The sequence below is a fragment of the Phoca vitulina genome, unplaced genomic scaffold (assembly GCF_004348235.1).
Source record: "Phoca vitulina isolate PV1807 unplaced genomic scaffold, GSC_HSeal_1.0 scaffold3, whole genome shotgun sequence".
Lineage (NCBI taxonomy): Eukaryota > Metazoa > Chordata > Mammalia > Carnivora > Phocidae > Phoca > Phoca vitulina.
In genome coordinates, this window is record NW_022589706.1 from 90,094,038 (window position 1) to 90,107,652 (window position 13,615).

The 13,615-nt window shown below is 33.8% G+C and overlaps 1 long non-coding RNA gene across 1 annotated transcript in view; it reads left to right on the top strand.

Annotated features, from left to right (window-relative positions):
• Positions 1–13,352, top strand: part of LOC116630246 — a 141,432-nt gene extending 128,080 nt beyond the window's left edge. Inside the window, exons 3-4 of the long non-coding RNA XR_004298897.1 lie at positions 12,696–12,726; positions 13,325–13,352. This is a non-coding gene — a long non-coding RNA (uncharacterized LOC116630246). The remainder of the gene's footprint in view (positions 1–12,695; positions 12,727–13,324) is intronic.
• Positions 13,353–13,615: the final 263 nt, after the last annotated feature.

A 13,615-nucleotide genomic window follows, 5' to 3' on the forward strand; every position in this document is an offset into this window, starting at 1 on the left:
TTTTTATTTTTCAATTTTAGAGTCATACTCTATCCCTTCATAGTAGTTACCCTTATTTTTGGCATATATATATAAGTTGTTCTCTCTTTAAAATTTTGAGATACAGTTACTTCTAACAGATCAAAATATACCCTAAATCTCTAGTGTATGGCTTTGTTCTACTCTCCTGCCTGATCACATTCTCTCCCTTTTTTTTTTCTTTTTTTTGTTTTTAAATCCTCTTCTTTCTTTTTTCAAACACCTTCTTATCAATTCCTTTTGTAAAATTTTTTATAATTTTCATCTTTACAGTCATATTGCATCCCTTCATCATATCAACCCTTATTTTTGTACATATATAAGTTTTTCTTTCTTTAAAATTTTGGGTGGCACTTTCTTCTAACAGACCAAAATACACCCAAAATCTAGTGTGTGGCACTGATCTATGCACCAGCCTGATCATACTTGATCATATTCTGTTTTTTTTTTTTGTTTTGTTTTGTTCTGCTTTCTTTTTTGTTTTTATCTTTTTTTTTTCTTCTTTCATTTCTTTTTTCTTTCTTTCCCTTTCTTTTCCCCCAGCTTTAGTTTTTTTCTGATTTGTTTAGAGTATATTTTCTGGGGACGTTGTTACCCTGTTAGCATTTCATTCTGTCATTCATCTATTCTCCTCTGGACAAAATGACAAGATGGAAAAAATCACCTAAACAAAAAGAACAAGAGGTAGTACCAACTGCCAGGGACCTACTCAATACAGACATCAGTACCTTTCTGGAGAAATAAAAGAACTAAAATCTAACCAAGTCAAAATCAAAAAGGCTATTAATGAGGTGCAATCAAAAATGGGGGCACTAACTGCTAGGATAAATGAGGCAGAAGAGGGAATCAGGGATATAGAAGACCAAACGATGGAAAATAAAGAAGCTGAGAAAAAGAGAGATAAACAACTACTGGATCACGAGGGCAGAATTCGAGAGATAAGCGATACCATAAGACGAAACAACATTAGAATAATTGGGATCCCAGAAGAAGAAGAAAGAGAGAGAGGGGCAGAAGGAATATTGGAGAAAATTATAGCAGAGAACTTGCCTAATTTGGGGAAGGAAACAGGCATCAAAATCCAGGAGGCACAGAGAACCCCCCTCAAAATCAATAAAAATAGGTCAACACCCTGACATCTAATAGTAAAACTTACGAGTCTCAGAGACAAAGAGAAAATCCTGAAGGCAGCTCAGGAGAAGAGATATGTAACCTACAATGGTAGAAACATTAGACTGGCAACAGACCTATCCACAGAGACCTGGCAGGCCAGAAAGGACTGGCATGATATATTCAGAGCACTAAACGAGAAAAATATGCAGCCAAGAATACCGTATCCAGCTAGGCTGTCACTGAAAATAGAAGGAGAGATTAAAAAAACAAAAACTAAAGGAATTTGCAAACACAAAACCAGCCCTACAAGAAATATTGAAAGGGGTCCTCTAAGCAAAGAAAGAGCCTAAAAGCAACATAGACCAGAAAGGAACACAGACAATATACAGTAACAGTCACCTTACAGGCAATACAATGGCACTAAATTCCTATCTTTCAATAGTTACCCTGGATGTAAATGGGCTAAATGCCCCAATCAAAAGACACAGGCTATCAGATTGGATTAAAAAACAAGACCCATAGATACGCTGTCTGTAGGAGAGTCATTTTAGACCCAAAGACACCCCCGATTGAAAGTGAGGGGGTGGAAAACCATTTCCCATGCTAATGGACAAGGAAAAAATGTTGGGGTGGCAATCCTTATATCAGACAAATTAGAATTTAAACCAAAGACTGTAATAAGAGATGAGGAAGGACACTATATCCTACTTAAAAGGTCTATCCTACAAGAAGATCTAACAATTGTAAATATCTATGCCCCTAACATGGGAGCAGCCAATTATATAAGGCAATTAATAACAAAAGCAAAGAAGCACATTGACAACAATACAATAATAGTGGGGGACTTTAACAACCCCCTCACTGAAATGGACAGATCACCTAAACAAAAGATCAACAAGGAAATAAGGACTTTAAATGACACACTGGACCAAATGGACTTCACAGACATATTCAGAACATTCCATCCCAAAGCAACAGAATACACATTCTTCTCTAGTGCCCATGGAACATTCTCCAGAATAGATCACATCTGAGGTCACAAATCAGATCTCAACCAGTACCAAAAGATTGGAATCATTCCCTGCCTATTTTCAGACCACAATGTTTTGAAACTAGAACTCAATCACAAAGGAAAGTCAGAAAGAACTCAAATACATGGAGGCTAAAGAGCATCCTATTAAAGAATGAATGGGTCAACCAGGAAATTAAAGAAGAATTAAAAAAAATTCATGGAAACAAATGAAAATGAAAACACAAGTGTTCAAAATATTTGGGATGCAGCAAAGGCAGTCCTAAGAGAAAAGTATCTAGCAACACAAGCCTTTCTTAAGAAACAAGAAAGGTCTCAAGTACACAACCTAACCCTACACCTAAAGGATCTGGATAGAGAACAGCAAATAAAGCCTAAACCCAACAGGAGAAGAGAAATAATAAAGATCAGAGCAGAAATCAATGAAATAGAAACCAAAAGAACAGTAGAACAGATCAACGAAACTAGGAGCTGGTTCTTTGAAAGAATTAACAAGATAGATAAGCCCCTGGCCAGAATTATCAAAAAGAAAAGAGAAATGACCCAAATCAACAAAATCATGAATGAAAGAGGAGAGATCACAACCAACACCAAAGAAATACAAACAATTATAAGAACATATTACGAGCAACTCTATGCCAGCAAATTAGAAAACCTGGAAGAAATGGATGCATTCCTAGAGATGTATTAGCTACCAAAACTGAACCAGGAAGAAATAGAAAACCTGAACAGACCTATAACCACTAAGGAAATTGAAGCAGTCATCAAAAATCTCCCAACAAACAAAAGCCCAGGACCAGATGGCTTCCCAGGGGAATTCTACCAAACATTTCAAGAAGAATTAATACCTATTCTTCTGAAACTGGTCCAAAAAATATAAATGGAAGGAAAACTTCCAAACTCATTCTAAGAGCCCATCATTACCTTGATCCCAAAGCCAGACAAAGACCCCATCAAAAAGGAGAATTACAGACCAATATCCTTGATGAACATGGATGCAAAAATTCTCACCAAAATACTAGCCAATAGGATCCAACAGTACATTAAAAGGATTATTCACCACAACCAAGTGGGATTTATCCCTGGGCTGCAAGGTTGGTTCAACATCCACAAATCAATCAATGTGATACGAAATATTAACAAAAGAAAGAACAAGAATCATATGATCCTCTCAATAGATGCAGAAAAAGCATTTGACAAAGTACAACATCCTTTCTTGATCAAAACTCTTCAGAGCATAGGCATAGAGAGTACATACCTCAATATCATAAAAGCCATCTATTAAAACCCACAGCGAATATCATTCTCAATGGGGAAAAATTGAGAGCTTTCCCCCTAAGGTCAGGAACGCAGCAGTTATGTCCACTATCACCACTGCTATTCAACATAGTATTCGAAGTCCTGGCCACAGCAATCAGACAACAAAAAGGAATAAAAGGCATCCAAATCAGCAAAGAAGAAGTCAAACTCTCACTCTTTGCAAGTGATATGATACTTTATGTGGAAAACCTAAAAGACTTCACCCCAAAACTGCTAGAAGTCATACAGGAATTCAGTAAAGTAGCAGGATATAAAATCAATGCACAGAAATCAGTGGCATACCTAGACACCAACAACAAGACAGAAGAAAGAGAAATTAAGGGGTCGATCCCATTTACAATTGCACCCAAAACCATAAGATACCTAGGAATAAATCTAACCAATGAGGCAAAGGATCTGTACTCAGAAAACTATAAAATACTCATGAAAGAAATTGAGGAAGACACAAAGAAATGGAAAAATGTTCCATGCTCATGGATTGGAAGAACAAATATTGTGAAGATGTCAATGCTACCTAGAGCAATCTACACATTCAATGCAATCCCTATCAAAATACCATGCACTTTTTTCAAAGAAATGGAACAAATAATCCTAAAATTTGTATGGAACCAGAAAAGACCGTGAATAGCCAGAGGAATGATGAAAAAGAAAAGAAAAGCTGGCGGCATCACAATCCCGGACTTCCAGCTCTATTACAAAGCTGTCATCATCAAGACAGTATGGTACTGGCACAAAAACAGACACATAGATCAATGGAACAGAATAGAGAGCCCAGAAATGGACCCTCAAATCTATGGTCAACCAATCTTTGACAAAGCAGGAAAGAATGTCCAATGGAAAAAAAAAAAACAGTCTCTTCAACAAATGGAGTTGGGAAAATTGGACAGCCACATGCAGAAGAATGAAACTGGACCATTTCCTTACACCACAAACAAAAATAGACTCCAAATGGTTGAAAGACCTAAATGTGAGACAGGAGTCCCTCAGAATCCCAAAGGATAACACAGGCAGCGACCTCTTCGACCTCAGCCTCAGCAACTTCTTCCTAGAAACACTGCCAAAGGCAAGGGAAGCAAGGGCAAAAATGAACTATTGGGACTTCATCAAGATAAAAAGCTTTTTCACAGCAAAAGAAACAGTCAAACAAACCAAAGACAACCAACAGAATGGGAGAAAATATTTGCAAATGACATATCAGATAAAGGGCTAGTATTCAAAATCTATAAAGAACTTATCAAACTCAACACCCAAAGAACAAATGATCCAATCAAGAAATGGGCAGAAGACTTGAACAGACATTTTTCCAAAGAAGACATCCAAATGGCCAACAGACACATGAAAAAAGTGCTCAACATCTCTCGGCATCAGGGAAATCCAAATCAAAACCTCAATGAGATATCACCTCACACCAGTCAGAATGGCTAAAATTAACAAGTCCGGAAACCACAGATGTTGGCACGGATGTGGAGAAAGGGGAGCCCTCCTACACTGTTGGTGGAAATGTAAGCTGGTGCAGCCGCTCCGGAAAACCGTATGGAGGTTCCTCAAAAAGTTGAAAATAGAGCTACCATACGACCCAGCAATTGCACTACTGGGTATTTACCCCAAAGATACAAATGTAGGGATCTGAAGGGGTACGTGCACCCTGATGTTTATAGTAGCAATGTCCACAATAGCCAAACTGTGGAAAGAGCCAAGATGTCCATCGACAGATGAATGGATAAAGAAGAGGTGGTATATATATACAATGGGATATTATGCAGCCATCAAAAGGAATGAGATTTTGCCATTTGCAATGACGTGGATGGAACTGGAGGGTGTTATGCTGAACGAAATAAGTCAATCAGAGAAAGACATGTATCATATGACTTCATTGATATGAGGAATTCTTAATCTCAGGAAACAAACTGAGGTTTGCTGGAGTGGGGGTTGGGGTGGGAGGGATGGGGTGGCTGGGTAATAGACATTGGGGAGTGTATGTGCTATGGTGAGCACTGTGAATTGTGCAAGACTGTTGAATCACAGATCTGTACCTCTGAAACAAATAATGCAATATATGTTAAGAAAAAAAAAAGAAAGAAGATAGTAGGAGGGGAAGAATGAAGGGGGGGAGATCAGAGGGGGAGATGAACCATGAGAGACAATGGACTCTGAAAAACAAACTGAGGGTTCTAGAGGGGAGGGGGGTGGGAGGATGGGTTAGCCTGGTGATGGTTATTAAAGAGGGCACATTCTGCATGGAGCACTGGGTGTTATGCACAAACAATTAATCATGGAACCCTACATCAAAAACTATTGATGTATGGTGATCAACATAACAATAAAAAAGTAAAAAAAAAGGTTAAATATACATATACATAGAAATGAAAATATAATAATAGTATCTTGAGATGTCAAAAGAATCTCCATAGAAACTGGAGAAGAATAAGGGAATTTAGCTTGGTAGCTAGATAACAAACAATGTATACAATGCATTTATTTTCTTTTATGTCAGCAACATCTAATTGGAAATTACGTATCATTTAAAATAATACTGGGGGGTGCCTGGGTGGCTCAGTCGTTAAGCATCTGCATTTGGCTCAGGTCATGATCTCAGGATCCTGGGATTTAGCCCCGCATCAGGCTCCCTGGTTGGCGGGAGGCCTGCTTCTCCCTCTCCCACTCCCCCTGCTTGTGTTCCCTCTCTCGCTGTGTCTCTCTCTGTCAAATAAATAAATAAATAAATAAAATCTTAAAATAAATAAATAAATAAATAAATAAATAAAATAAAATAATACTGGGATGTAAATATGGTAGACTAAGTTCAACAAAATTTCACAAGTTTTATATTAGTATATATATAACTTATTGAGATAAATTAATAACTTAAATATGTATATACTGTATTTATAAATTTAAGTGAAAAAAGATAAATCTTTCCAAATTGCTAGGTAGGTTCATTGCAATCTCAAACAAAAAGATCAAAGAATATCCATGATAGTCTTGAAGAAGAGTATAGTGGCTAGACTTGTTCCACCAGATGTCAAGATTCATATAGTAATGTTATGTAGAACAGTGTGGCTTTGATAAATGTTAGAAAATAAGACCATGTAATGTATTATAACACCAAAAGCCAGTATGATGCATCAATACTTTTTGTATAACAAAGGTGGTTTTACTTTATTCAGTAAGTTTTCTATTCAAATAAAATCTGAAGAAAAGAAACATTATCAAGACATGTAAAATCATATGTTAGATATTAACTATATTGCCCAAATCTTGACTTAAGTTTTTAAAGGTGTTCTCTGGTGAATCTGGTGATTTTCCAACATTAAAATTATGTGTCAACTATGGTGATAAGTAAAAAAATAAAAAGTTTCATATACTTAAAGTACTTAAGGGAATCATTGGTCCTTTTGGGCTTGAGTAGCAAAACAATTGAAATATGTTACCTTTCTTAAAAATGTTTTAAAATACTATATAAATCTTAAAAACTCTGAACATGTAATAAGCATAGTAGGAAGTATATAAAATCAATGTTGATTGCATAATTAATGTTAATTTTTCAAAGATAAATATAAAATTTCAAATCTATATAAATAATTATGATCCAATGTCTATATTTTTTCTTACAAATGAAATTAATTATAAATTTCATCAAAAATCTTAATTTTCTAGCTATATCATCATTTTATTTCAAAAATAAGGGAGACAAAGGCAGGGGAAAGTTGTAAGAAAGGTAAATTTACAAAATCAATTATGTTTCTTTTAAGAATGCAGTACCATATGAAATTCTTTTCTATATCACAATAATATGTGTTTATACATATTTATCTCCATAATGTACTTGCTAGCTGGGCAAAAACTCCAAGTTGGACATTTTCATTCGGAGGGTCAATCAACAATTTTAACTCACCTTGGACAAACATGTGCTCCCTGCTTTCATTCTTTGCATTTCATATTTTAATATGATCTAGCCTTCAAAATCTAATGGTGTCCCTCATTCTCTATGACCTCTTCAAATATCTACTGCATGATTTGCTTCTCTATTCTCTGAATGTTTTTGGAATTTATAACCAATTACATTCCAGATTTGTGTTGTCTTCAGATAGACCAGAACATCACTGATGGTAGGAGTAAATCTTATTTATTTTCTATTCTACATAAATCTAATGCTTTGTGTTGAGTATCCTGGATGATCAAAAATTACCTGTTCATTGATAAATTAAGAAATATGATCATTCATAGAATTATTTGCATTGATGAATACAAGTAAAGAGTATAGCTATCTATAGCCACTGAAACATGACAAAGTAGTATAGAAGAAAATTATATGCATTATTTGTAACATCAAAAATGCAATTGAAGTTTTTTTTAATTTTTATATTTGAGTTTAGTTGGCACACAATGTTACATTTGTTTCAGGTGTACAGCATAATGATTCAACTTCTCTATACCTTATGTTATGCTCACTATAAGTATAACTACTGTCTGTCATCATACACTCTATTACAGTATCATTGACTATATGCTTGCCTTTTATTCTTGTGACTTATTCATTCCATAATTGGATCCCTGTATCTCCTACTCTCCTTCACCCATTTTACCCATTATTCTACTCCTTCCTTCTGGCAACCATCAGCTTGTTCTCTGTAATTATAGGTCTTAGTCTGCTTTTTGTTTATTTGTTTATTCATCTGTTTTGTTTCTAATATTTATTTATTTATTTATTTTGAGATTTTATTTATTTATTTGACAGAGAGAGACACAGTGAGAGAGGGAACACAAGCAGGGGGAGTGGGAGAGGGAGAATCAGGCCTCTCACTGAGCAGGGAGCCCGATACCGGGCTCTATCCTAGGACCCTGGGATCATGACCTGAGCCGAAGGCAGACGCTTAATGACTGAGCCACCCAGGTGCCCTTGTTTTGTTTTTAAATTCCACATTTGAGTAAAATCATATGGTATTTGCCTTTCTCAGTCTGACATTTCATTTAGCATAATACTCTAGGTATTATCCAATAATTCTACAACTGTGTATTTACTCAGAGAAAACAAAAACATGAATTTGAAAAGATATATGCATCCCTATATTTATTGCAGTATTATTTACAATAGCCAAGATCTATAAGCAACCTAAGTGTCCATCAATAGATAAATGGATAAGGGAGATGTGGAATGTATATACCATGGAATATTATGCAGCCATGAAAAAATGATGAGATCTTGCCATTTGATTGAGGTTTTATATCCGTCAATAAAACAAAACGAAACATGCCGACTGCATTTTAAACATGGTATTTAACATAAACTACTAGTAAGTTTTAGAGTATTTGAGGAATTTACAATAGATATTATGTCATCACACTTTATCTTAAATAGATGTCACAGTTGCATGATTATATTTCCTGAATTCCTGTGTTTTCCTTTCCTAGAATGTGAGAACACTTGCAGAAGCACATTTAACTATAAATAAGTGTAGTTTCCAAATTACTGTTATCAAAATTAAATTAAACTTCAGATTGAAAATATTCCAAACCAACGAAAGTTATTGCTTAGACAAATGAATATATTTTAGAACATGAAAAGAAAGAATATCAGATGTTCCCAAGGAATAGAAAAATAATTTAAAAACCAGTAAGAAATGGAACAGACAACATGAAACAAAACATGAAGCAATGTGAAGGTGAGCTGTTCAGCTGTATTTCAAGTGTTTACAGCTTGGAATGGAATGTGCTCCTATCAAAACAAATAGGAAGACAAAATTTTTCTTCAGATAACTATTCCAAATCATCAAATAAATGCAAACTATGAAATTATCAAATTGAATTAACCAAATGTATTGCAATGTAATGAAAGATAAGCAAATCTCTGGCTTGATAAATATTAGATCAAAGCTAATCTAAAATGTATAATATATAAATCAGTAAAATATCAGTACTATATCAGCGATTTTATAAGAACCAAAATATTTTGATAAATATTATTAATAATTATCCTGTATTTGTTTTTAGCATTTATTATATTATAAACAAACAGTATTAGTTAATGAATACAATCTTAACCAGTAATTTAATAGAAGCTTATTAAAGTCTAATTGAACATTTAAAAGTAACAGGAAAAATAACTTCCAAACCTCATCATCTACATAGAAATTCTCTTATTTTTAAGTTCTCACTATGGGTGCTCATAGGAAATTAATGAGTTTTGATGATCTATAGACTAACAACTCCTGAAAACTCATGGATGTTTTCTATGATGAATTTTTTTTTTCTCTTTTGCCCCTTATCTCTTCTGGTTTCATTATTATTGACCAATCTTTTCTCTCTTCATGTTTATTGTTTTCCATTCATTGAATAAATATTTCTTGGGCACTTAGGATGAGTTATGCCCTGCTTAAATATTTGGGATACATCAATGAACAAACAAACCAAAATTCTGCATCATTGTCCTTTTATTCCAGTAGAGAGTTAAAAAACATAATGAATAAGTAAAATATACAATAAATCTGAAGATGACAACTACTGGTGACAAAATAAAACAGAGTAGGAAGGAAAAGGAATGTGGGAGATGAATGAAATTTTAAAAGATAAGCTAATCAGGTCACATTTAAGCCCAGAACCTTCTGCCTATTATGAGATATCCTTGCATTTATGCTTACAAATTGATTATATTTCTATAGTGTCCTGATTGTTTTTATTTAATTAACATTTAATATATTTGAAAATCTACTGAATTTTATTTTTCTTATATTTTTAAAATTTTAGGCAAGCTTTTACATATCTCCTTTTTTTTTTTTAAAGCTGTTCAACTTTTTGTCAAACTGTAATGGTTTCTTTTGTTTCATAAAAGCAACATCTCCTCTCATATTTGGAGAAAATCAACTACATATATTTTAAAACATTCACTTATTTCTTACAGAAATAATTTTCATCTATATCCTATTATTACTTAGTCATAAAAAATCTTTCTCTTTCATTATGATATTTTATTTTGTAAAGGTTTTATCATTGTAATGCTCTTCTCTTGCTGTGAAACAAATTAAACAAACATAATAGATTAAAACAACACATATTGGGGCGCCTGGGTGGCTCAGTCGGTTAAATGTCTGCCTTCGGCTCAGGTCATGATCACAGGGTCCTGGGATCAAGCCCCGCATCGGGCTCCCCGCTCAGCGGGAAGCCTGCTTCTCTCTGCTACTCCCCCTGCTTGCTCTCTCTCTCTCTCTCTCAATTAAATAAATAAAATCTTAAAAAAAAATAAATAAAACAACACATATTATCTCATAGTTTCTATAGGTTAGGGTTCTGGACACATCTCAGCTGGGTTCTCCGCTTCAGTGTCTCACAAAGTTGCAATCAAGGTATCGTTCATGGCTGTCATCACATCAGGAACTTTTTGGGTAAAGATCTGCTTCCAAGCTTCCTCAGGTTGCTGGCAGAATTTATCTCCTTGTATCTGGAGGAATGTGCTCCCATTCTTTTCCTGGCTCTTGGCAAGGGGCCACTCGTCTCCTAGAGGCTTTCCACATTTCCTTGGAATATGTCCCTCTCCATTGGCTCACTCACAACATGGCAGCTCATTTTTCAAAGCCAGCAAAGAAGAGTCATTGTTCTCATCCATACTAATGTGACCAAGCATATAACAGCATAACATAAACATGAGAGTGACATCACATCAACACTGCCATATTTAAGGCACAGAACCTTCCCACACTCAAGAGGGGAGGGCAGTCATATAGGGCATGAACATAGGACATCCTAGAATCTGCTTGCCATAATTATATTTTGTGAATATTTTCATTCAGAGATGGTGATTTTCAACACTCATGGGGTGTCCTTAGCTCTCTTTACTTTCAACTTACATGTTTTGAACATTGATCTCTCAAATATAGTCCTCAACTCTAATTATTTGCTATAAATACCAGGCATCTAAATAATGGTGTGGATTGACCATTTGATCCTGTGACAAGACTAGAGAATAGATAGAGCTTAATAAACTTTCTCTTCCTAAGATAACAATTTAAAAAGTCACCTCTTGTTTTCATCTTTGCATTTTCATGCAACTATTTCCCTTTATGCTACTGTGAGGGCTAGGATACAACACATGTTATAAAATTCCTTTCCACTTTCTGTTTTATTATAAACATAAATGCCTCTAAATGGTTGCTAAATTATAATTACTTACAAGAATTTATAAGAAATATAAATTATAAGAAATCCTGATAATGTAGAGTTGGACCTGTAAATTGGGAGTTGAGATTTGTCTCTAGCTGATTTGAAAGATAGCTCCAACATACATTAGGTATGATTTCTTTGTATTCTAGTTATTATATCCCTTGCAATCTCAAGTTAGTAAGAAACAATGGAAATAAATCAAAGTCATCTTTACCTACACTGGAACCTCTTACCTAAATATAAATGAAAGTGTGGACCTTATAGTTGAATTTCAATTATTGATGTGGTTAATAGAAATTTTCCTCAGGAATTTTCACTTTGTCTTCACTTGCATTTATTTGGATTTTCCTTTATTATATGTCATCATGGTTAATACAAATGTAAATTGAGAGGGGATACATTAAGTACCATATGAAACTGGAATTTTTCCATTTATTGTTTGACCCTATTTTAGTAATACAATTGTTTGTGAGAATGTTTAAATTTAATCAGTATTTTCAAATTTGCTATTTTACCATTCTTTATTAGTGTTTTAAAAGCTCTATTTTTTGTTATATCCATTTTCTCGTATCTTTTCATTTATATATCAAGTGATAAATTATTATTATTATTATTTAATTGCCTATGTATGTTTCAAGTTTAATGATTTGTGTGATTTAATTTTATAATTACAAAGACCAAAAAAAGCTTAAATTTATTTATAAATCAACATTACAGATAGGGCAAATTAATTGAGATTACGTGGTCTGAACTTTCCTATTAGATGCAAACAAGAGCAATTTCAATCAGCAGTGGTAAGAAACTATCTCATTCACTTCTCTTTCATATTTATATTAATAAATTCAATCATTAATTTGGGATTAACCATTAAGATGCATTTTCAACATTTTAGTGTTTGATGATTTTAAATGCTTCAAACTAGACTTTTAATGTTAAAATTGAATGAATTTAGTTAAACTTTACAGCATATTGATGTTACTGATTGGATGAAATGATCCTACTATTCATCTGAAACCAGATGAGTTCATTCATTAGAATGATCTTCTTTCCTTTATATTAGGTGTATGAACAGGGAAACTATGAAGTTGAAGGTAAGCAGAAGTCTAAATTAAGAATTAAAAATATACCTTTGTGAAAAAATGTAATTTTTTATTTACAAAACTAAAGGCATTATGTAGTTTCATGGGCTTATGAGGAATATAATTCATATGGGGTGGAGTGTTGAGTGGATCTATTAAAATTTTTGTAAGAACTACGGATTTAAGATAAAAAGCAGTGTTACAACACATAGTTCCTTATTTTTTTCAAATGACATTTTTATTCAGAAATTTAAAATGTACATTATTTCCTCTAATTTCTCAGTCATTACTACTTTACTAGCCTGGAAAATATTGTGACCATGTGCTGTTCTTACCTTGAGTACATCATGGTAACCACAGTATTTAAGTAGTTGTTGGCAGCTTTAACAGGAAAGCACAGCTAAGAAAAGGAAGTAGATATATTTATGTCTTTCATTATTCTGATTATTTTTTGATAAAGAAGTATTTTTTTAGTCCTCAAATGATATTTGCTATAAATAGTATTATTCATTATTCTGGTCTGATTTCTAAAAAAACCCTGTAATATGTGTCACTAAATCTAATAACCTTTAGGACTGAAAAAAATTAACTCTATGTAATTGTCTTCCAGGGCAAGTGTTCAGCTATGAGAGGACCAGAAAACCGCTAAGGTATTTCTCTACTTTCACTTTACCTGATATTATCTCTATTTCTATTTGTGTTAACCTTAACCTTAACTTGAAGAGTTATTAGGTAATCGTTCTGAATTGTTTGTAATTCCTTTTAAAGAAAATTGACCATATTTTAAACTCTGTAGTTTCTGGAAATTAAATGCCAAGTTATATTTCCATACAGTTCACATGGAATCTGGAGAACTATAATAAATTGAGAGTGAGTGAAAAATACGAATTTACGCCACATT